Source organism: Pinus tabuliformis, chromosome 9 (genome assembly GCF_031772625.1).
Source record: "Pinus tabuliformis cultivar Carrire ecotype Pingquan chromosome 9, CPIR1, whole genome shotgun sequence".
NCBI lineage: Eukaryota > Viridiplantae > Streptophyta > Pinopsida > Pinales > Pinaceae > Pinus > Pinus tabuliformis.
The window spans coordinates 372456586-372480931 of record NC_142307.1 but is presented as its reverse complement, the minus strand read 5'-3'; the positions used below and the strand labels follow the sequence as shown (position 1 = coordinate 372480931).

At 33.5% G+C, this 24346-nt stretch overlaps 1 pseudogene; it reads left to right on the top strand.

Annotated features, from left to right (window-relative positions):
- Positions 1 to 13987: 13987 nt before the first annotated feature.
- Positions 13988 to 15774, top strand: LOC149148736 (AT-hook motif nuclear-localized protein 16 pseudogene; annotated as a pseudogene).
- The last annotated feature ends 8572 nt before the right edge of the window (positions 15775 to 24346 follow it).

Below are 24346 nucleotides of genomic sequence, written 5' to 3'. Positions count from 1 at the left end.
AGTAGTTGAGAAAGCACTAATAAAATTTCTAGTATACTAAGACACTCAACTATATGTAGGAAAGGACTCAAATATTACATGGCATCAAGTAAATGAAGCTTTTTCAGCAAAGGAATTCACAGGATATCTTTAGGACTGAGAGGTATGCATTAATGTTCAGAGAGAAAGCCTAGACAGGGTTACATGTAGATATCCAACCTTCCCATGTCCAAATGTCATCGGATGGATTGTCTCACATATTGATGTGAAGACCATGACTTTGAGTAGTGACACTGGATGAAGGCTTGCTAATTTTCTTGCAAAAAATTACTGATGTATGTACCATTTTCCTGAGCTAGAAACACTGATGGATTCACTCTTCTATGCCACCAAAAACTATGTGGTCATGAGGGATGTCGTTAAAGTTTGGGTGAAGGAGACATCCAAATTTCGACATACACCCACCAACACAGATAAGTCAAGGTCTCTAATGAGGTCCTATCAATTTTTGATCATCTTAGCTTGCAAAATCCACGGTCAACAAAGAACATGGACCTTTCCATAAGGATGGGTAGTCCTTTTGAGCTAGGTTGTGAACAATGAAAAGTCACTCAACAGGTCATATTTGTTGGCTCAATAGTTAAGGATACATGTATATAATTCCATGAATCCTCCTAAGGGAGGTCAAGCAAGATTCTATATGTCTACATATTTATTTGATGCAATCTATACACGTAATGCATTCCCTATTATGAACTAGGCTTGGTCACCTCAAGATCCTGTCATGCACATACACTGCAAGATACTATCATATTTCAGCCATCGAGGGGTTATGGAGAAGCTAATTGACCACTTGCTCATCATGCTATACATGATTATATTTTAGGAAGAACCACCTTGCATGTCGACTGTGAAAATGGAGGAAATATTAGAGATCACGGATTGGTTTTCCTCACCTGATGGAATCTTCCTTAGAGTGTTTGGCAAAGAGATGTCAGTACATGTTTCTTCAAGGTATGTTACCAACAAACTCATCATACAAGAAGTGTCATATCATCTCGGAACAGGGTTAATAGCTTCTTTGCACATGAAGAAGAAAGCACTTTGGAAAATTCTTCCTATGCAAATTAGACAGTGTATGAGATAAATAACCTAAAAGTCTAGGATACTGAAGGAAAAGAGATAGAGAAGTTTGCATTTGGTACTTGATACTTTAATCCATATGATTCTCACGGTATTTGAAATAACCACTGAGTGAGAAGTCACTTTCAATGGCTTAGTGAGACATTTCATTGGGAGGAGGAGGATCCATGGAATAATTTCTATAATGCCTTTAAGACCGACAAGTTGGTCTATTTTGTAGGAACTTCATTGGTCAATCCATAGAAGGTAGCAATTTTAGAAGTAGTGCTAGTAGAAGGGAGCAACCCCATGCAAGGTAAAGGAAAGAGAAAGGTTTCTCATAGTCCAAGGGGAGAAGGAAGTTGCAAGATGAAAGAAGATACAACTATTATGAAAGTTTATTTAGAAAATGAGGCAACGAGGAAACAAAGGATGCAAAGAGAAGAACAGAGGAAGAGGGAAGAGAAGAAAATGGGAATGGAGGAACACAAGAAGAAGAAAGAACAATAAGAGAATCAAAAGCAGGAGGAAGAAGAAAGGAAATGGTAATCGCAAAAGAAATAGTGCAGAGACAAGTTGAAAGGAAAGAACATAATCGACAACTAGCAGAGGAGGAGGGTGGAGAGATGCAAGATCAAGAAATTTCTTAGCAGATTGAAAATTTGATAAAGATCAATGACACAGAGGCGGAACCAGAGCTGGAGAATCAAGATGTCAACATGATTCTTAGAAAATAATAGCTTACTGTTCAATATCCACCACCTCCAGCAGAAGAGTCAGCTCCAGAAGAGAAAGGGGATTTCATCCCTCTTGGTGATGATTTGGTTATGTACACATACAATATGTTGTATGATCACCTCAAGAAGAATGTTGAGAGAGACTGGTAGAAAAACATATGGATACATTTTTGCAGAGACATTTCATTCTACAAAGAGCTTTCATTGTGTTCACTTTTATCTATACTTCGCTATGAACCTTTAATAAATTAATTAAATAATTAACAATAACATATAATAATATGGATTATTTAGTATTAAAATATTACCAATAACATATATTAATAACAATATTATAGGGACCTAACAAATAATAATGCACAATAACTATGCAGAGAGACACCTCAAACAAAACAGGGGGAGAGATTTGTGCAGAAAGCTTGCATTGTCGGGATAGCTTTGTGGAGAGAGTTTCAGTTGTGCATATATTTTTATCCAGACAAACTTCATTGTGCGGGGAAATTCCATTGTGTAGAGAGATTTCATTGTGTAGATATTTGTCTATGGATAGATTTCACTGTGTCGAGTTTTCTCCACACTCTACACAACAACTAATCAATGAATTAGTTGTATATCTTTGGGAAAAGTTAGTTTACTATTCCATGACCACTTTGATGACTAATTTATTAAATATCTTTTGTGGTGTATAAAATATTCGGGTGGAACAATTCGCAATATGAAGATACAAATTATTTAGTATTAAAATTTTACCAATATTATTAAATAACAATGATGTGGGAGAACTGTGGGTAAAAAGAATGCATAGAGACACTAACAACAATACAAGTGGACAACTTTGTGCCAATATATTTGTATTGATTGTGTCGAGAGCTGTGTGTGGAGAGCTTGCATTGTGTGGAGAGCTTTGTGTAGAGAGATTTCATTGTGCCAATAGTTTTGTGTGGAGATAGTTCATTGTGCGAAGATTATTTTGGGGAGATATGTCATTGTATGGAGATATTTCATTGTCCAAAGAGCTCTCATTGTATGCAGAGATTTCATTATATGGAGTTTTCTCCACATTCCATAGAAACTTTAATCAATTAGTTAACGATATTGACAATATGGAGACATGGATTATTTAGTATCAAAATATTACCAATAACATATAATAATAATAATAATGCACAAGAACTGTGCAGAGAGACATTGACAACAATATAGGTGGAGGGTTTGTGTGGAAAATTTGTATTATGTAGAAAGCTTTGTGGAGAGAGATTTCATTGTGCAAAGATTTTTGTACATAGAGATTTCATTTCATAAAGAGGTTTTATTGGGTGGTGAGATTTCATTGTACGGAAAATTTCATTATGCAGAGTTTTCTCTGTACTCTGCACAATCCTTAATCAATTAATTAGTAGTAGAAGTGGTGATTATGCTGCATTGAAACTATTATCCTTATTTAAAATAGAGATTGTTTTTATTAGAAAAATATATTGATATAAAGTTTTGACAAAAATACTTTTGAAATATTTTTATCCATATTTAATTAAATTAAATATAATTTTTAATATCTTGTGAAAACAAATCCTATAATACAAATGAACTAAACAAAGAAATCCTATAATACAAATGAACTAAACAAAGGCTCCATTGTACTCATACCATGCATAATAAAAGTTTTCATGCATAATAAAACAAACTTTATGATCATGGTTATATTATTAATTTCAAAAACATAGTTCATGTTATATATATATGTACGTATATATATGAGCATATTGTGTAAATTTGTACATTCTAATTTGAAACTTAAAATTACGTCTTAAATGTGGGTGACTATGTTATATATATATGTATATGCCTATTGTGTAAATTTGTAGTTTTTAATTTGAAACTTAAAATTATGTCTTAAAAGTGGATGTGTTTATTACAGTATTATAGTATATTTTACTTAATCATTTTCTTTTAAAGATAAGATATATATGGTAGATAACCACTCATGTGATAATATATATATATAAAATAAAATAGATAATATATATAAAAAATAAAATAAAAAACCACATGTAATTTGACATAATTCGTGTAATTGATGAACTTGCAAATTGAAGAAGGGATATTATATTTAAGGTTGAAAAGTTGTAATTTAAATGTAAAAATAGAATCTTTTGAAATTTGATTTTGAGTTTTTTCATGAAAAAATAGATTTTAGAAGATGGAGTTGTCATTTTAATGATTTTGAGCTTTTTCATGGAAAAATAGATTTTAGAAGATGGAGTTGTCATGTTAAAGTTTTGGTAGGTTAAATCTTAACATATGTTTTAGTATGGTGATATTACTCAAAATGCATATTATGGTGATATTAATCAAAATGGATATTTTCATAGTCTTTATCTTTTGTTATGCTAACTATTTGTTGTTTCAATGAGATTAAGATTATTGTTATTGATGATTACAAAATTTTTAAGAGAAATAGTGTAGTCTACTTGTATGAGTATTTTTTCTATGCCTTTTTTTAAATTTTGTTTTGGAGAAGTCATTTAAATTGAAAAATTAGTAATAATGACTTATCTTATTGTAAACCTGTATTAAAATTTAAAATTTATTTTCCATAGAATGTTACTTTTTTCTTCTTACATTTTACTTATAATGAGTGTAGAACTATGGATCAATTGTCTCCAAATTTTACTAAAATTCATTTCTTAACTTCTTTTATATTATAGTAATAATGTAAATATATATCTTATAAACATATTGTATAAATTCTTCATCATATTTGAAATATGTAGTTATGTTTTAGATGAGCAAAAGAAAATTGTTTCTAACTATCATCCAAAACAATTTGAATACTTATATTTTATTGCTGATGGAAAATACTAACATGATTGTATTTTAAGTGAAGTTGGTTTTCTATTACAATAATGGACATCATGTATTATATCTATTTTATTATTTAAATGAATTAATATTTTATTTAGATACTTATAACTTATATTAAATAAGTACATGTGTATAAATTGAGTCTAAGTGGCTTTCTCATTGTTAGATGCATTGGATTCCATTTTTCTCCACAATGATAGGCAATACACTACAGACTCATAGGCCAATCAAACCAAAAGTATATGTGTAGTAATCTTTAATAATATATGATAGTTTCAACTATGTTGAGTTCCTTTTATTAATTGTAATAATTCATTATTTACTTTTCTTTTCTTTTTTGTGAAGAAAATTTTGTTGGATTATTACTTTAATAGTGTAAAATGTGAATAGACATAGTTTAACATCTTAAATATTATTTTCTAGGTGTCCTTTAGACATAATTATTAATAACTATATCATAAATACAATTATTAGTTATCTCTCATTAAAAATATTAATATTATTTGAATGGGCTAATTGTCACCCTTCATAAGTATAATATTGTTTTCCTATTCTATTATTTCCCGTGCAAATAAAATAATATTTTTTTTCGCAATACCACAATATTAACATATAATTAGATTATCCACACATTTTGATAATATGTTGAAAATGCAACAAGCTGATGGAGCTTAGTGGAAAGGAGTCGCCTTCACTAAGTGGGCCCACAAGTTATTTTTGGCGCAAAGTCTATTTTTAGACATATGGATCATGGGCTATGAGTTGCAGGATGCTATTTGTGGATGATTGGTCATGTTGGTAAAAATAGATGGACTTCTATTTTTAGACATATGGGCGTAGTCTATTTTTAGACTGCCAGGGTAAAAATAGAACAGTCGAATATTATTAGCTCTTAATAATATTTGGACTATAAACATTATCTTATCCTCTTGGAGCACTTCAGTTTGAGATACAGATGTGGCACATGCAGCTATCAGAAGGAAATACACTTTTCTTATGGGTCAGTCGAGCTATTGCATGATGGACTTCAGTTAAAACTCAAGTGATTGAGTTTGGTGGAGTTGATTGAGGAGTTGATGGAGTTGTCTTCAGTTTCACTTAGTTGAACTAGTTGTATTTTGTCTAACTGTAGAATACACTAGTGATGAGTGATGTGAATTAATTATTAATTAATTCACTAATTATTAAGTCATAAAGCAACTAAATAATACATCAGTTAACTCAGTGCATGGATAGTTCAGTGGAGACAGGTGTTATAGGTTGATATTTCTATCAGTTGTGACTATAGTTGTGCATGAGATTTTGCACATGCATGGATTGATTAATTCCAATGAGGATTGCATGGCTCAGCCAAGGAAATACAAGTTTGGTTCAGCCATTCATCATTATTCTCATGCAGGATTGCGCAGTGGAGGCAGGCAAACAGTGGAGGAGATTTGAGGCATTAGATCTGAGCAAGTTTGTCTGTAACAGGTGGAGATAGTACTGAGTACTTGTGAGGAGTAGTGTACTATGTATTGTTACATCTTCTCAATCATTATAATATACAGATAGTGTGGGGTTTTCAGCTGTATGCTTTCCCCGGATTACATACTGTGTTAATGTGCGCATGCGATTGATGTTTCATTGTTTTAATGCTGCAAAATTGATGATCAACGTAGAGGAGGTTATGTATTATGCATGTATTCCGCAATAGTGTATAATCAAGATAATCTCTGTGAATAAGTGTCATATTATTCAAAATTTCTACATGGTATCAGAGCAGAGTTGATCATCAGATCTATTATTCAGAAAGTGTTTACATTTTATTTCTTCAGGCACAGTCTGTAATCGGGCTAGGTAGCCTCCGGATTCATCCTTCCTTTAGAAGGTGAGATATCTAGTAAAAGCTCATACAATCAATCTCTGTACGAGAAATACTTTGTTCTCATGAATTTTAGATCAGAGGCGGTTGAGTTTTTGAGCTGGTGGAATTCGAATTTGCAGCAGTGTTTTCTTGGTGTCAAAGTTGAAATGTATTTCAATGGATTGCGATTAGAGTATTCTCTTGAGGGTAGCTCGAATTATATTGCATGGAAAGACAGGATGGAGGCAGTGTTAGATGACAATGGGTTCAAGGATTTCATAGAGGCTGAGGTCCCAAAACCTACTGATGCTGCTGAAGCTGTGGCTTGGCAAAAGAAGACAACAAAGTGTCGAAGGATTCTGTTGGAGGGTGTGAAGGATCACATTGTATCCAGCCTGCATTGAAAGGCTTCTCCATACTTGATGTGGAAAGTGTTGACAGATTTATTCCAAAGCAAGAGCGACCAGAGGAAGTTGGTGCTCAAGGATAAACTCAGAAACATTAAGTGTGAGAATGGAGACAATATGCCCCAATACCTCACGAAGTTCACCCAATGCCGGGATGAGCTAGAAAGTGTGGGGGTGACTGTCAATGATGAGGACTTGGTAAGCTTGGCTCTCCTTGGTCTTCCGAAGAGTTGTCATTCCTATCAGGACTCTGTAAATGGTCGGGAGAAATTGCCATGATGGGAGAGACTTTGGTCGGATCTTGTGCATGACGAGATTAGACAGAGCACCAGAGACATTTCTTCATCCATGTATCATGAGGAGAACTGTGCCTTAGCGAGTAAGGTGAAGAATGGGAAGGATAAGGGTTCTCTTTATGAATCGAATTCTTCCAATGATAGGAAGAAGGTTGACAAATCGAAAGTGCGATGCTTTCATTGTCATGAGTTGGGCCATTATGCTACTAATTGCCCAAAGAAGAAATCCAAGAAGGGATCCAGGGAAGGATTGAAGGTGAGGCACTTGCTTCACAATTTGAGTTGGATTTCACACTCTTCGCATGCATGGTTTCATCCATGGTGGGAAGTGGTTGGTTTCTTGACAGTGGAGCTTCTTTCCATATGACCGGTGACAAAAGTTTGTTTAGTATTTTAGAGGAGAAAGATCTCCCAATACTCATAGCAATGGGTAATGATGAGAATTATAGTGTCTCAGGTGTAGGCACGGTTATTTTTTAGAGGGAGCATGGAGCTTGTCTTACCTTGACTGGTGTCAAGTACGTACCAGGACTGAAGAGAAAATTGGTGTGGATCGCGATGCTGGAAGACGGAGGCTATGATGTAGTCTTCAGTAAGGGAAAGGTTTTCCTTAGACACATCATCACTAGACAAGTGAAGTAGATTGGTTCACGGGTCAAGAACCTGTATGATCTTGAGGTTCAAGATGCATGCAATGCCTTGAGCAGCGAGGCAACTGATGGAGACTTAGTGGTTGAGAGGGAGCGTATATTACCTCTCAACATGCAGAGCCAGAAGAAGTCTTAGACGATTATGGAGGAGCCACGATTGGTGCGGCAACTTCAGGAGGTTGTGGAGTAGCCACAACAAGGGAAGCTGAGAGGAGATTGGGTAGAGACATCTACTCATGCAGAGACCTCCAGTAGGGGGAAACTTCGAGCCAGGTGGGCTAAGGGATCACATGCAGCCATACCTCTAGGTAGGAGGTGGGGTGATGTGGATTGATCGTACCAAGGAGGAGGGGCATGATCATTGAGGTACCCAACCTCTTGGACGAGACCTTGCTACGGGAGCCCCGACGTGGAGTAGCAGGAACTGACTGATTGGGTAGAGACAAATGCGGATGGAGCAGCAGAGAGAGCGACAGTGTAGGGAATCCTAGGACAACGCATAGCTAGCAAGCCACAGCAATGCGAGAGGCACAAGTGTTTTTCACAGTGCTAGGTGGTACAGAGAAGTGTGCAATGGTGCGAGATGCATGGAGAGGTTGCAGTAGCGCTGATGTCAGATAGGGAGTACTTGTCAGCAGCAGGTAGAGCTTGAACATCAGAGTATGTTCCTAGCCCAACAGAGTGGTCAGTTGGGAGTGTTTTTGTTCCAAGTGTTGTTGGAGCAAGTGGACCGGGCAAATGTGTTGCATGCAGAACATTCAAGAGTTGCAGGATAGGGTTTGCAGATAATCCATATCTTGTTGAGAGGGAGTGTTGAAAATGCAACAAGATGATGGAGCTTAGTGGAAAGGAGTCGCCTTGACTAAGTGGGCCCGCAGGCTATTTTTGGCGCGATGTCTATTTTTAGGGTATGTCTATTTTTAGACATATGGATCATGGTCTATGAGTTGCAGGATGCTATTTGTGGATGATTGATCATGTTGGTAAAAATAGATGGATTTCTATTTTTAGACATAAGGCAGAGTCTATTTTTAGACTGCCAGGCTAAAAATAGAACAGTCGAATATTATTAGCTCTTAATAATATTTGGACTATAAACATTATCTTATCCTCTTGGAGCACTTCAGTTTGAGGTACAGATGTGGCACATGTAGCTGTCAGAAGGAAATACGTTTTTCTTATGGGTCAGTTGAGCTATTGCATGATGGACTTCAGTTAGAACTCAAGTGATCGAGTTTGGTGGAGTTGATTGAGGAGTTGATGGAGTTGTGTTCAGTTTGACTTAGTTGAACTAGTTGTATTTAGTATAACTGCATAATACACTAGTGATGAGTGATGTGAATTAATTATTAATTAACTGACTAATTATTAACTCATAAAGCAACTAAAGAATACATAAGTTAACTCAGTGCATTGACGGTTCAGTGGAGACAGGTGTTAGAGGTTGAGATTGCTATCAGTTGTGACTATAGTTGTGCATGTGATTTTTCACATGCATGGATTGAGTAATGCCAATGAGGATTGTGTGGTTCAGCCAAGGAAATACAAGTTTGGTTTAGCCATTCATCATTATTCTCATGCGGGATTGCGCAGTGGAGGTAGGCAAACAATGGAGGAGATTTGAGGCATCAGATCTGAGCTAGTTTGTCTGTAACAGGTCGAGATAGTACTGAGTACTTGTGAGGAGTATTGTACTATGTATTGTTACATGTTCTCAATCATTATAATATACAGATAGTGTAGGGTTTTCAGCTATATGCTTTCCCCATATTACATACTGTGTTAATGTGCGCATGTGATTGATGTTTCATTGTTTTAATGCTATAAAATTGATGATCAACGTAGAGGAGGTTATTTATTATGCATGTATTCCGCAATAGTGTATAATCAATATAATCTCTGTGAATAAGTGTCATATTATTCAAAATTTATACATAATATTTACCCATTATTTTGTTACTAGCATTTCAAATTTTAATTTTGTATAAAATAGTAGTGAGGAGGTGCTTTTACGTTCATCATACTGAATACAAAATGAATAAGATAACCGCATGCTAACAATTTAAACATATTTACAACATTCAATGTTCATGTAACTTTAACAGTGAATACAACAAACGTCATAGTATCTACAGTTATTCCATTTATTTTTAGTTTTTTTTTTTTAATTGCATATTATGTTTGTTTCATTTAATAGTGCTATAAGATATGATAGTTTCTTTTCCCATAAGAAATAAACCCCCACAAATATGTAGAGTAATCTTTGACTCTATATTGTTATGATGTGTTGACCCCTGTTTTATGTTACCAGAAAGTATACTAGATTAACAATTTAATCCGAGTCTATTTAATTATGCATTTAGGAGGCCAATTAAAACTTAAAACCAAACCCCTTTATCCTTTCTTCTTTTATAAAAATAAATCAATTATCTAACTTTAATATTTATTATCTTTTATTAAATTAAAAAAAATTAGATAGTAAAAACCATTTCTCCTAAAATTTCTATAATTTTTTTTACATGATAATTCTATATATATAATAAAAAAATATTTTTTATTTCTATTTTATGTAATGTTTTTTGTTTTTCTAAGACTAAATCTATTAAAGATACAAAAGATAATGATACAGGGAGGCACTGGCCTCTGCAGAAGATTACCAAGTATTAACCAACAGTAACTAAAAAAAGAGACTTCCCTCAAGGGGAAACCAATTCAAAAAACATGGGGTGAGTTGCCCACGTAGGGGAACCAGCCTGTAATTCCCATGTATAAGAGTTTTTGAGCAAGACCAAAACAAAATTGATTTCAAATAACAACAATAACATCAAAACTACAAAAAAAGACCCCCAAAATGGTGATTGGGTGTCTAAAAACCTGAATGAAAAACTGAGGTCTGCTTGGTGTTAGCAGGTGGCAAAGGTTCCTCCACGATGAGACACCCGTAGGCATACCTGTCTTCGACATCTTGCTGTTGACCACTTGTCGTGGCTTCCATCTATGTCTTGCCACCTGGAGTGCTCGTCGTGGCTTCCATCTTCACATTACCTTCTAGAGTATTATCCGTCTGGTTCAGAGTGTGCTACGTCTGTCTGGGTCAGAGCATCATCAGGAGATCTATGAATCCCCGAGTTGCTACCATGAGTGTTTCGTCTGCTAGTGATAGACATGTCCTGTATGATTTGGGCCAGGACGACAGTGCTATGTGGCTCTTCGCAAAAGGTGACAGAAATGGTGGCGATAATACAAGGGCGGTCCAAAGTGCATCCAAATTGGAATTGGGTTGTATGACAGGGATTCATCATCAGCACAGAGTCATCAGAGGGGTGTTGGGCTTCTACATCACGCCTAAATCTGGTCCTCTAGGCATGCCCCTTGCGACTGCGGGTGTTGGGATACCAACCCGTGGAGTGAGCAGCAGTCGAGGGCGAGGAGGAATCCGCAGGAGTTGAGGTAGACGGGGACAATGAGGGACAACGTGTTTCTCTAGTCTGCTGCTACCCCTACGACTTCTCATTCTTTGCCTCAAACGGGGCATGTTTGCTTGGTGAATATCGAAACGCTGGGTGCTTGGACGAGCAAGAGAAGGGATGGAATGGCTCGTGGAGGCAGGAGAGTGAGGAATTCAATTACCAAAGGCAGAAGTTATGGCTGAATCAGTAGCTCTATAGTAGCAAAGCAGGTTGTGCGAGAAGCGGGCACCTTCGTTCATCTCAATGCAGTAGAGGATTTGGCACCTTCTCCCCGTTGTTGTTCAAGAGCTCGGCTCTACAGTAGCGGGGAGGCAGTTACAGGCCAGAGGAGGCAGAACAGGGGGAAGGCGATCCGCAGTCTCCATCTTAAGAAGCAGAATTAGGTAGCCTTGATCCTCATCCATCATTAAAGTTTTTCGGCTTTCAAACAGCATTGAAGCGCCATAAATTATGGCGATGGGGATCTTGGTTGCAGTGTGGGTGCCATGTGGCTATGCCACTTACCCACCTAGATGAGTCGCATTGTACCAACGCCATTAATCACCTCATTAATCACCTGTATCCAGAAATTTTAAATAATTATTTAATTAATATATTAATTTTCTAATTAACCTAATTAACCTATTACATTTAAATTCTAAATTAAAAATAAAAATAAAAGAATCTAATAAACATAATCTACTTACTCCATATTCTTACTACAGATAAATAAGTAGTATCGCAATCAAATGAAGAAAATTCGGTTCGATTAAGTGACTTCCGTAGGTTTCTATGCCACTGATTTGATTTCTTGAAAAGCAATACCATGAATTCGAAACCTTAGACTTTAAAAATGTCTGAGATAAAAAGAGACAGCACTTTAATGGGAACTTTCGATCACTCGATTCCTAGGCATAAACATTCCACTTTAAGAAACTTTACATCAGCATCCCATTTCTTATGATATAGAATTACTTACTCCACCTCTCCCACCAGTCCCTTTATTTTTTAATAATAATGAGGCAAGGTACACCGGAAAACGATATTAGCCATAGCATCAACTTCTCATCTCATCAAGATTTCAACTTCCAAGGCGAGGTGGATAGAATAGAGCCTCCCCTCAAAATTCATTTACATAGACCAAGGGTTAGTTCGGGACCTTTCCTCGTAACGATCTCCTACCTTGTTTGTTTCTCCTCACTGACCAAGAGAGAAGTGGACGCTCACCAATATAATATTTAAAGAAAGACATTGGAAACCCCATGCCACTTGTTTAATATAGTGGTGCATATGTAGAAATGTAGAAAGGTTGATACTTTGTCATGTTTTCTTAACACTAAAGGAGTTGAACCCCACATGACATTTTTTAAACATTTGTCATTGTACCAAAAGCAAGACACGAAAATCCTATTGAAAACTCTTGGCACTCCCTTAGAAATTATCAACAAACCCGGATTTATAGAGAAAACCCCATTCTAAACACCCTTAGCCTTTATGTATTTGCTTCAGGTCTAACGAGATAAAAAAAAATTATCTTTTTTTGGAAGTATGGTAATGATCGATCATTTAAATTATATAATTTAAAAGTTATTTTTTGAAAAAATTGGTTGAAAATATATATTAAATTTTTAATTATAAAAATAAATAAATTAAGGAGTTATATTTTTTCTCAATTTTTAATAGCCTAGTTTAATTTAAATATGAAAGAGTGTTTTTCAACTGAATTCATTAAAATTGGGCAATACAGTTTCAAGATATTTTATTGTTTAAAATATATTTTTGAATTCATAAATGGATTAGGCACCTTAAAAAAACGTTAGACACTCCAACATATTAAACAATTTAAACTCAAATTTTAAAAATCTTTATCGAATTTTAATTAAAATTAACTAAAAAAATATCTTGAAAAAAATCATTTCATTTATAAATCAGACTACACTTTTTATTTAATTAAATTTTAAATAATATTTATGAAAATAATAACCTAAAAAATCTAACTAAATTATAAAAATCCTCTTACAACTTACCATTAACATTTTTCGAAAGCGTATTCAAATTTTCAAATGCATATAAAATCTTCTTACACCTTACCATTAAAAATTTTCCAAGGTGTATTCAAATTTTCATATATATAAAAAATAATCACATCATTAAAATACTCCCTCTTTATATGGCAGACTAATTCCTCCTTAGCTGGAACCAGAAAACCCTTTTGGCATTTTCCAAAACCTAGGAATTCCTCATAGACCCCTAGATACTAAACAATGACATGTAATTGTGTGCCACCTTGACAACTAAAGTCAATGTATGAGATGTTGGAGACCATTAGATGGTGGCAATTAAAGCACATAATGCTAGAATATTCATGACGAGAGTGGTTCACATGGAGTTGATGTGGTTGGTGCCATGGTAAATGAGAAAATCGCGTTTTATTGCGTAAAAAAATGTGAAACTCTCAGAGTTGGAATCGTTCCCAGTTCCACCCGGAGAGGGCGCAGGGAAGATGGTCAATGGAACGTTGGTAGTCGAGTGGGACGAGACAAGGAACGAGGTTGCAGACCCCACATGCCCACGCGCAGGGACCCCACTCTCGAACCCTAATGTCAAAGTAATTTCTTAAATATTGTGACCCGGTTTTCCCTGTCGCAAAGGCCGCAATCTTCTGCCTTGCCGTCCTTCTAAATTTGTTTAATGCGAGGTGTGTGAGGTATGTGAGGTCCGCTTGTTGCTGCTCTACTGAGAGTTGAGACGTGAGAGCGAAGGTCCTTTGGAATTGGGATCGACCTTTTTTCTCTCAGAGAATCTGGTCTGTGGATGATTGGGTTGGGCAGATCGATCAGACTTGGAGCTAGTGATAAAGCCAGCAGGGCCGATTAGGGCGAGAATTTTGGAGAAAAATTTAGAGTAGGAAATCAAAGAACACAGCCCTGGCAAACAGGTGGTTGGGTGGGAATGTGGCGATGCCGGGAGTCGATCCGGGCACGGGTCCAGGCCTGGGGCTTGGACATGATCCCGGGCGCGGGCATGGCCATGGTCTGCAATACAGGGACTTGCATAGTTCCGAAGACGATAGTAGCGAGGATAGCGGATCGAAGAAACGAGGGCGGGATGACAACAACAACGACAACAACAATGCCGCCGGCAAGTCTCAGGAAGATCAAGAGGGCGGGGGCGAGCTGGGCCGAAGGTCGCGCGGTCGGCCACCGGGGTCGAAAAACAAGCCGAAGCCCCCAATAATTATACACCAGGACAGCCCCGATGGCCTCGCAGCTCATGTTCTAGAGATTGCCAACGGGTGCGATATTGGGGAGAGCTTGGCCACTTTCGCGCGCAGGCGGCAGCGGGGAGTCTGCGTTCTCAGCGGGAGCGGGACGGTGTCCAATGTCACGCTGAGGCAACCAGCCGCGCCGGGCGCGATCGTGACTTTGCACGGAAGGTTCGAGATCTTATCTCTCTCCGGCTCGTTTCTTCCCACGCCAACGCCCCCAGGGGTTACAGGCCTCACAATCTATCTCGCAGGCGGACAAGGACAAGTCCTGGGCGGGAGCGTCGTGGGCGCTCTCGTGGCCTCCGGTTCAGTCGTTGTCATGGCCGCCACATTCCGTAACGCCCCTTTCGAACGCCTGCCTCTCGATGAGGACGACGGACCGTTGCCGATACAGCTCCAGCCCCCGGGTGGACTCTCGCAGTCATCTGGTCTGACGGCATCGCAGCAGCAGCAGCAGCAGTTGCCGGATCCATCCGCCATGCCCCTCTACAACGTTCCCCCCAATCTGCTCCCCAACGGCCAACTGCCCCATGACGTCTACGCCTGGGCACAGCATCAGCGTCCTTCCTTCTAGTACAAGTACTCTCCTTTACCTTTACCCCGCGGTCTCTCGGCTGTTCCTACCCGCGGGTGTCACCGAATTCATAATTAGGTGTACAAATTCCAGTCAGAGTTGTATAGTGTTTTAATTTTTTCTTTTCCTTTGGTTTGGGTGACAATAAAAATTTCGTCCTGATCATCATCGTCGCTCTCAAACAACGAGAAGAGAAACAATGGAGCCTGAAAAAAGACATTAGACTTTCTCCTATTTTACAAGCTTGTATGCCTTGTACAATTTGTTACAAGAATAAGTGCTGTAATCTGGTCCAAAACTATCTTTTCTCGGTTTGGCTTTCAGTTTACAGCAAGTCGGCTAGTCTCTTATTTCTGCTTGAAACATCTCTTTGATGCTTATTTTGAAATATCTCAAGGCCTGAATCTATGATGTGGTGGTCCTCTTTTTCAGGATCATGCAACATAAACTAGAATCCATAATAGAGAATTGTTGTTGTTGAAAAGGAGCCGAAATTTGACGGTCGCTTTTGTAGCTAAAATAGATTTGTTTTTCTCGTAGGACTTCAAAATATTTTGACGAATAAAATTCTCTGATATTTTCACAGATTCCAATTATATTTTGAGTGCATATTTAAAATTTTGTCCAAATATTTGGATAAAATCAATTTTTATGATATCTTCACAGAGATTCCATTTATATTTTTACTGCATATTTGAAATTTCTTCAACCCATATCTTCATGGACATCAATTATATTTTAAGTGAAAATTCGAAAATTCGTAAACCATAAACCAGCATCAACAACCATGGGCATGATCAGCCATCTCGTATTTTTCATTTTCCTTTTGTGGATACCAATCTTCTTTGGATTAAAGTGGAAGGTAGAGAAAGTGAGAAAAATCTGAAAATTTTGGTTGGTCTCGATATAGGGCTAACCTTCAAGACAAACATTTGACAAAGGGTGTTATCTCTAACATTGTGTGTTCGATCACTGTAATTATTAACCTAAGATTTTGCCCCAAATTAATGTGCACTCACCCTTTTGGCTTTGGTTTGAATAGTTACAGGAGTAACCTTTGCTACTAGGTCAAGAGAAACATATGTCAAAGCATTTCCCTAGGGCATTTTATTTTGGATCACAGTGTTTTACTTTTTTCTGCGTATAAGTTTTGCCATGCATTGATTTTGTTCGAAAGAAAATATTTATGTGCTACTGCTCGCTCTATAATGATTTCAATGGAATGCTTTTTGTGAAAAACTCTATGATGTTTTCAATAGATTGCTTTTTGTTAAAAGAAAATTGTGCAATCAGTTTATAATGGCTGGCAGCTGCAATGGACTTCTTTTTGTAAAATGATTTCCACAACGTCTGTAATGTTTTCCTTGGGTTGCTTTTGGTGAGCGAGGGTGAGGAAAGAGTATTTTTCAGTCTCCATTTTCTGAGTGTCCAGTGCGCCTTACAAATATCTTGTCAGACATCTAGAACAGCATTGACTTTTTCTTTGGGATATGATGTAACGCATAGTCTATGCTGTGGATCGAAAGTTCCTCAGACCTGGGGACGTAACAACAGAAAACTATGGATAGATAAACGAAAGCGAAGAAATAACCAAACACATAAAAACTTTAAGCATGGTAAGAGTGAAAAGCCATTCCGCAGGGTCACAAGCTTTGAATGAAAAGAGCGTCAAAGGGCATCAAAATCGAGTCATCTGACACATTGTGACCACCTTGAACTGCTGTAACAATCCCTACAACGAGATGCCATCTGATAGGAAAAATGTTGAAAGATGTAATGCTTTATATTAATAAATTAATTAGGTTTGTGTAATCTATATTATGAAAGGCCACATCATCAAAATTTTATCAAATTTATTTTAAATGATCCAATATAATTTATGGTTAATACAAAATGAAGAACTAGACACTCACATTAAGTTAAATAAATAAAAGTAATTTTGTTTTAGCTATTATAATATAACTATTAAATTATAAATTAATTAATATTGATATGATTTTCAAAATATATTTAACATCATTCATGTCAGAATTCGTTAACTTTCTATTTAAATTTAATTTAAGAAAATAAAAATATTCTAAGAATATTTGTTTTCTAAATAAAATAATAAATCTAATTATCCCCCATATAAATCTTTTAGGTTTATCATCATGAAGTTAAATCTTTTAAAATATAAATTTTAATGCTCATCATCATGAATATAAATCCTTTAAAATATAGATTTCAGTGCACCTTGATCATGATAATCATCCTAGTGTTGTGTGAAAAACATTCTTTCCTCTTTATTAAACTTTCTACTAATAATCAGATAAGAAACCCATCTAAACTTGGTTAGTTATGAAAGCTCGTAATGGCCTTTTCTGACCGTTTCTTTGTCTTAAAGGAGAAAATTTGGCCATTTTTAAAAAAAAATTATTTAAAATCTATGACTTATTTTTTAGCATCTCATTAGTAGTTGTCACTTAATTGAAGGTTAATAAATCATAATGTATTATGATTAGGTATTATATTAAGAAAGAGTTATTTTTAGTGTGTTTTTTTAGATTTTAGAGTGTTGAAATTTGATAGCAAATTTTGAAATGAAATTTTGATTTGTATTATTTAAACTAGTTTTTTGATTATATATGGATTCAGTATTGTGAAAAACACTAGAGAATTTATATTGTGCAGAGATTACCTATCAAACATGTGATTTCAATAAATTCCTACTAAGTTTTAGAAAAATTAAAAAAAAAAATCCAAAAAAAACTACCAAAAAATCTCAGTAAATACAACTTATATGAAAAACACCTAGACCACTTAGTTGACCAACTACTCTCAGTATGGGGTCCTTGGATAATAAAGGTTTGATAAAGTCATGCCACTGTAAACTTTGATAAAGTCAATCATTGGACGCTCTGTGGTATTAAACCCTGGTTGTCACTCTATCCTTACAGTGTTAACAAGTTTTACAAATTCTGAAGAATGGTTGAGCTCTATATCACATTGATTCCTCAAGAGGGTAAAATTGGAAACGCTCATCAAGATTTTCGATATGCCTTTTGAGAGGCTTATTTTCCTTGAGAGAGTTTGACCTAATTTGATTCCCATATGGCTCATCTCTCATGCATGATAAAGTCAATCGTTGGACGCTCTGTGGTATTAAACCTTGGTTGTCACTATATCCCTGCAATGTTAACAAGTTTTACAGATTCTGAAGAATGGTTGAGCTCTATATCAGATTGATTCCTCGAGAGGGTAAAATTGGAAACGCTCATCAAGATTTTGGATATGCCTTTTGAGAGGCTTATTTTCCTTCAGAGAGTTTTACCTAATTTGATTCCCATGTGGCTCATCTCTCATGCATGATAAAATATATCAACAGAATAAGTCTGTTACAATTTTAGAAATTAAAAATTGAATGAAAGCCAGTGATAACAATCATTTCTGAACATTGCGAATCCTCTGGATTAAAATATAAAGATAAATATTGTTATTTTACAATTTTTTATAAATTGGTATTGTATATATAAATATATCTTATAATTAAATAATTTATTTAACAATTTGTTTTTCGATATATATAATCTCCATTCTTTTAACACATGTTGTAGTTTGCCCATTTATGGTCATTCTGAAACCATTGTTTAAATACAAGAGTGACCATCCATATTTGGAAGTTACATATTATTATCAATATTTAATTTTTGTAATAATAGAATAAAATATGACTAATTTTGAGATATTGTCTTCTAACCTTGCTATTGAGAATGACTAGTCCTCATATATATATTCTAATTTTAAAAAAACTAATAATACTAAAATAATTATGAAATAATTTTTCTAATATATAAAATTATATTAATATAACTTATTATATATTATTATGATAAATAATATAAATGTAACATATTTTTATATTACTATTAATATAATTTATTAAAGTTAGTATTATTAATAATAAATATATATTTTTATGTTATACTAAGAACAATATTATAAATTATATACTATATTTTGGAAGGTATTAATATTTATTAATTTATTGTGATGGTAGTAATTTATTGAGTGAAAGCAGAATAAAATTAGTTTAAAAATAATCTATATGTATATAAATTATTTTGTGTTGTTATTGTGTATATATTTTTATAATTTTAAGAATCATTTTGGATTATGATTCTCTTTAATGTAACATTTATTTTGATTAAATTATGTCGATTTTCTATATTTTCTGATGGTTATGTTATATTGTGATTTTCATTAAGATTTGTGATATGTTTAGTTTGGTTCACTTTGATTGGTAACGGATGACCAAGGTCGATCATATTAAACTATGTTTAACCATGATGTTTGGATTTCCATATTTACAATGGTCAACTATGGATTTCAATATTTACAATGGTCAGCTTGTTGATTATGGTTGACAATTTATGTATAAGTTTGATGATATTTCTTTGTGGTTAACAATGATTTAATATAGTTGACATGTGTTGATTGCATTTTACTATTGTTGACATTGGTTGACTATTCTTAACTTTGCTTTACAATATTTTACTGTAGCTGATTATGGTTAATCGTGGTCGGTTAGAATTAACCATATTTGATGGTCATCCTTATCTTGATTGTGAGTTTCGGTGTTTAAATAGATCAGCAATAATGTCATGATTTTCTTCATTACTTGTATATTCAATGGGACAAATGCATAATAGGTTTATTGTCAAGAATGCTAGATTATGTTCGATGATGTGTTGAACTTGATTGAGCATTGTTGACCTTGTCTTACCATGGTTTTCTCATCAAGGCTATGTCACATTATGGGTGTTGTGAATGGGTTATGTTAGATTTCAATATTTTCAATGGTGACATTGCATTTTATCATTTATCTTGGTTAACTTGTATTTAATCACTACATTCATGAAATTATATGATCTATTTCAAGACTCAGTAAAGGGTATGTTGCAACCATTATGGTTGATTTTAGTTGACCATGTATCTCTATGGCTGATTATAGATGACCATGTTATTTATAATGTTGATTAAGGATGATGGCATATTACGTGAGAGACTAAGATTGATTATGGTTAAAATTGTTTGAATTTTGTTGAGATGTTTTATTCCTCAATATTTATGTGCATTACAATATTCAATGGATTATATTACATGGTGACATTCTTACAGGATTCTGTTTTTTTTTTTATGGTTAATCATGACTACCATGGTTGAGTATAGTTGCAAACAATGAACATGTTGACTATGGTGATTATTATTGACTATAGTATACCATGAGACATATTAGACAATAAATAACTAATTCATTATAATATATTATGCTCTACATTGGTTGATTATGATTTTTAATGCTTAAATATGGTTGGCTATATATTGCATATGATTATTTGTTGTTGATTATGGTTGACTACGTTTAGTTGTTGTTGATAATGTTTAGCTAAAGTAAACTATGTGTAGGGGTTGTTAAGGGTTTCATAATATTAGTTATAGGTTACTATCATTGCATTTTGTTGAATAAATATCATAATGGTTAACACTCATTGGTGTTAGTTAATAATAGTTGACTTTAGCATTTGGTTGGCTTTATTTCATTATGGTATTTATTTTAATTTGGATGATCATGGTTGACTATGGAGGAGTTTGTATCAGATTGGTTAACTATGGTTGAGTACAAATTTAATTTCACAATTCTAAGATAAACAATGTATGATATTGACTTAAATTTTATTATGACTAACGAAGTATAATTTCCTTGAGGATTATATAAAATTTTGAAATTAACAAGTTTTAAGTTTCATTATATTTGCAACATGAAGATGCTCAAACTAATGTTATGTCACATGTGATTTATGATTAACTTCAATATTATCTTAAGTTACAATATGAACAGGTGAACTTGATTTTTATGAAAGATTACGATAATACCAGGTTAAACAAAATAACATTTCATTGTGAAATTAAGAAGTTTTATTCAACAATATATCACATTGCAACATTATAAATTACCACAATATTATATAAAATTGTTAAATTAAGAGATATACATCAATGATATATCACAATTTTGCAATAAGGGGTTGATACTATGGTTATATCACATTTCAAGATTAATCTCAATTGACTTATATCAATTCACTCATTTCCTTATGAAATTCTTCAACAGTTATGCCACATTATTGTGGTTGCATATGGTTGATAATGTTTAATATCCATGTTATTCAATAGTTCCATTGCATTATGAAATTAATTAAAAACTCTGTTTTATGATGACATGCATCTTGGTTAAACTAAATTGATATGTTCTACAATGGTTATGTGATACCTTAATGTTTGTGAAAAACTATGCTTTAAAAAAATATTTCTAAAAAGATATGTTGGACTATTATGTACCATAATCATTATTTGAATGTAACATTCACCTTAGTTGATTTATATTAATTTTGTACATTCTTAATTGTTACGCAGCACCATCACATTTTGATATATTAGAACAATTCTCAATAATTATGTTGGATTGTGGTTGTGATGAAATGCTATATATATAGTTTTATAATTATAAATATCACTAATAATATTAAATAGTTCAAATAATTCATATAATTGAAATACAAGTTACATTTTAGGTCGACATAACAATTAGTTACTTTTCATGTGAACATGATTTAGCAATTAGTTACTTTTCAAGTTACATTTTAGGTCTACAGAGCAATTAGTTATTTTTCATGTGAACATGATATGCAAAAATATAGATTAAAAAAAATGTAAAATGCAATTTTTTTTGCCATGTTTAAAATTAATTTATTGCATATCATTTTTATACTCAACAAATAAACAAATCATAAAAATATAAAATAATATATTATTATAACCAATATTGTTAATAATAGCAATGCAATTTTTGAATTATGATTAAAATAAATGTGATATATTTTTCTTATGATTGAAGTAATGATGATATATAAAATAATGTCAATTTTATCATATAAATTATATGGTTATGTTTTTGTATTTTATTAAAATTCTATTAGATAAAAGTATTATAGCTTTTTTTAATATATAATTTATATTAATATATATATTTATAATTAGACTTTTAAAATAATTTTTATATTTAAATTATTTTACTTTCTTTCATTTGAAGGTGAGAAACATAATATATTTTTCAGATAATATTATTAATATAAAAAGTAATTTAATAAAGTTATATAGTGATAAAACATGATATTTTATTTGAAGGTGAGAAACATAATAAATTTTTTAGATAATATTTTTAATATAAAAATAATTTAATAAAGTTATAGAGTGATAAAACATGATATTTTCATAAAATTTTGAAGTTATTTTTATATAAAAATTTCTTTGGATAAATTTAAAACTGAACGATAAAAGAATTGTTATAAATTTTTATTCGTTATATTTGAGGGAAAAAAAAACATATTTTTTCATTCTTTTCCCTTCGTTCACGTTTATTGATGTCATGTCAATAATTTAAATGATTAATTAATCTCTTCTTTATAATCCACCATCTTTTCAGATATCTATATAATAAAAAGACACAAGATTACCATTTATATGGAAACATAAAATAAATAAAAGCCGCAATCAGATAAAGCAGCATGTACTAGCTGTTCATGGTGTCGTGGATAATTTAAAATGAGTACGCTATTTTCATAAGATTTCTAGTTAATACTTACTGCTCTTTAAATATGTTTACAGGTAATTAGCTATATATATTATTATATCTTGTTATATCTTGAAGGTAAGAGTTTTGCATTTTAAGTTAATTATAATTTGCATAAAAACATATACTTTTATATGATTGAGGAACTCAAAACGTTGTATTTCTTATTAAACACTAATTCAAATGTGTTTAAATAAAATACTAAAATCTATGCTTGTATTACTGAATAATTATAAATTAAATTAAAAAAGTTATAACTAAATAAATTTAGTCTTGTGATAATTAGAATTAAATGTAAATTTTGATTGTTTTTATAAAAAAATATATAATATAAATTTTTATATATAATGAAGATTAAATTTATTAAGAAAAATGTAGTCTATCATATTTTAAGAAGGGAGAGATTAATTGTGACATTTTAATATTTTATTTCTATGATAAGAAAAGGAGAATATTGGTCCAAGATCATTATAGTTTTGATGACTTAACAGGTCACGAAAGTTGGAGGTGTGGAAAATGTTCTAGAAATGAGAACATATGTGAGCAAGAGTTGAGCAATCTAAGAGAGTGTTTTTCATATTCAACCCTTTTATTATCACAAACGTGAGAGATTATTTCATCCGAAGGAGTTTTGGGAATAGACCAATGCCCGGTTTCACTTCAAAGCTCATGACAATTAGTTCTAATATTGGCAATGTTCATTTTCTTCTTAGTATTGGCTAAGACAAAGAGATAATTTTAGTTATGATGGGTGAGGTTGATCTCCTCCTTGTAATACCTAGGCTTCCTTTTCCCCTCTATTTGCTTATCATCCCACAATTTATCCTTGAATTTGAAGGTAATAGTGTTTTTAATACTATCCTTATTCCCCAAGATGATCTCTTCCTTTAACCCTCAATAGTCAGGGAAAGAGTTGGTATCCTTGTGCTACGCACGCTTGAGATGGAGGTTGGGGTTTTGGATAGAGTTGGTAGCAAATTTGGGAAACCTCTTGCCTTCCATTATGTACAACTTCTTATTGTACATCAAATACCTAAAAATACCCATGCTTTCAATGGGTGAAATCATAACTTCAATTAAGAGGATAGGATAGGGAACATTTCCTTCTTTCTTGAGGTTGTAGGTTACAAATTTATTTTAAACCATCTTGATCTTCCTCTATGTCTCTCAGGATATTATGCAACCCCAAACCTCACAACCATATAAAATGACAAGGGTGGCGAAAATATAGAAAAAAAACCCTTTTCAATTCCAAATATAGATATCACCTAACCATAATAAGCTTCCAACCCCCAATAATAGTTTGAATTTATTTTAGTCAGTTTGGTGGCATCGGTTGTTATCCTTCTCACCAAAATTCAATTTCTAAAAGTTATATGATAAAATTTGTTATCATGGTTTTGAGCATTACTGAGTTTGAAGAGTCCCTCAGAAACCCATATATATATATATATATATATATATATATTCTTCATATAAAATACAAA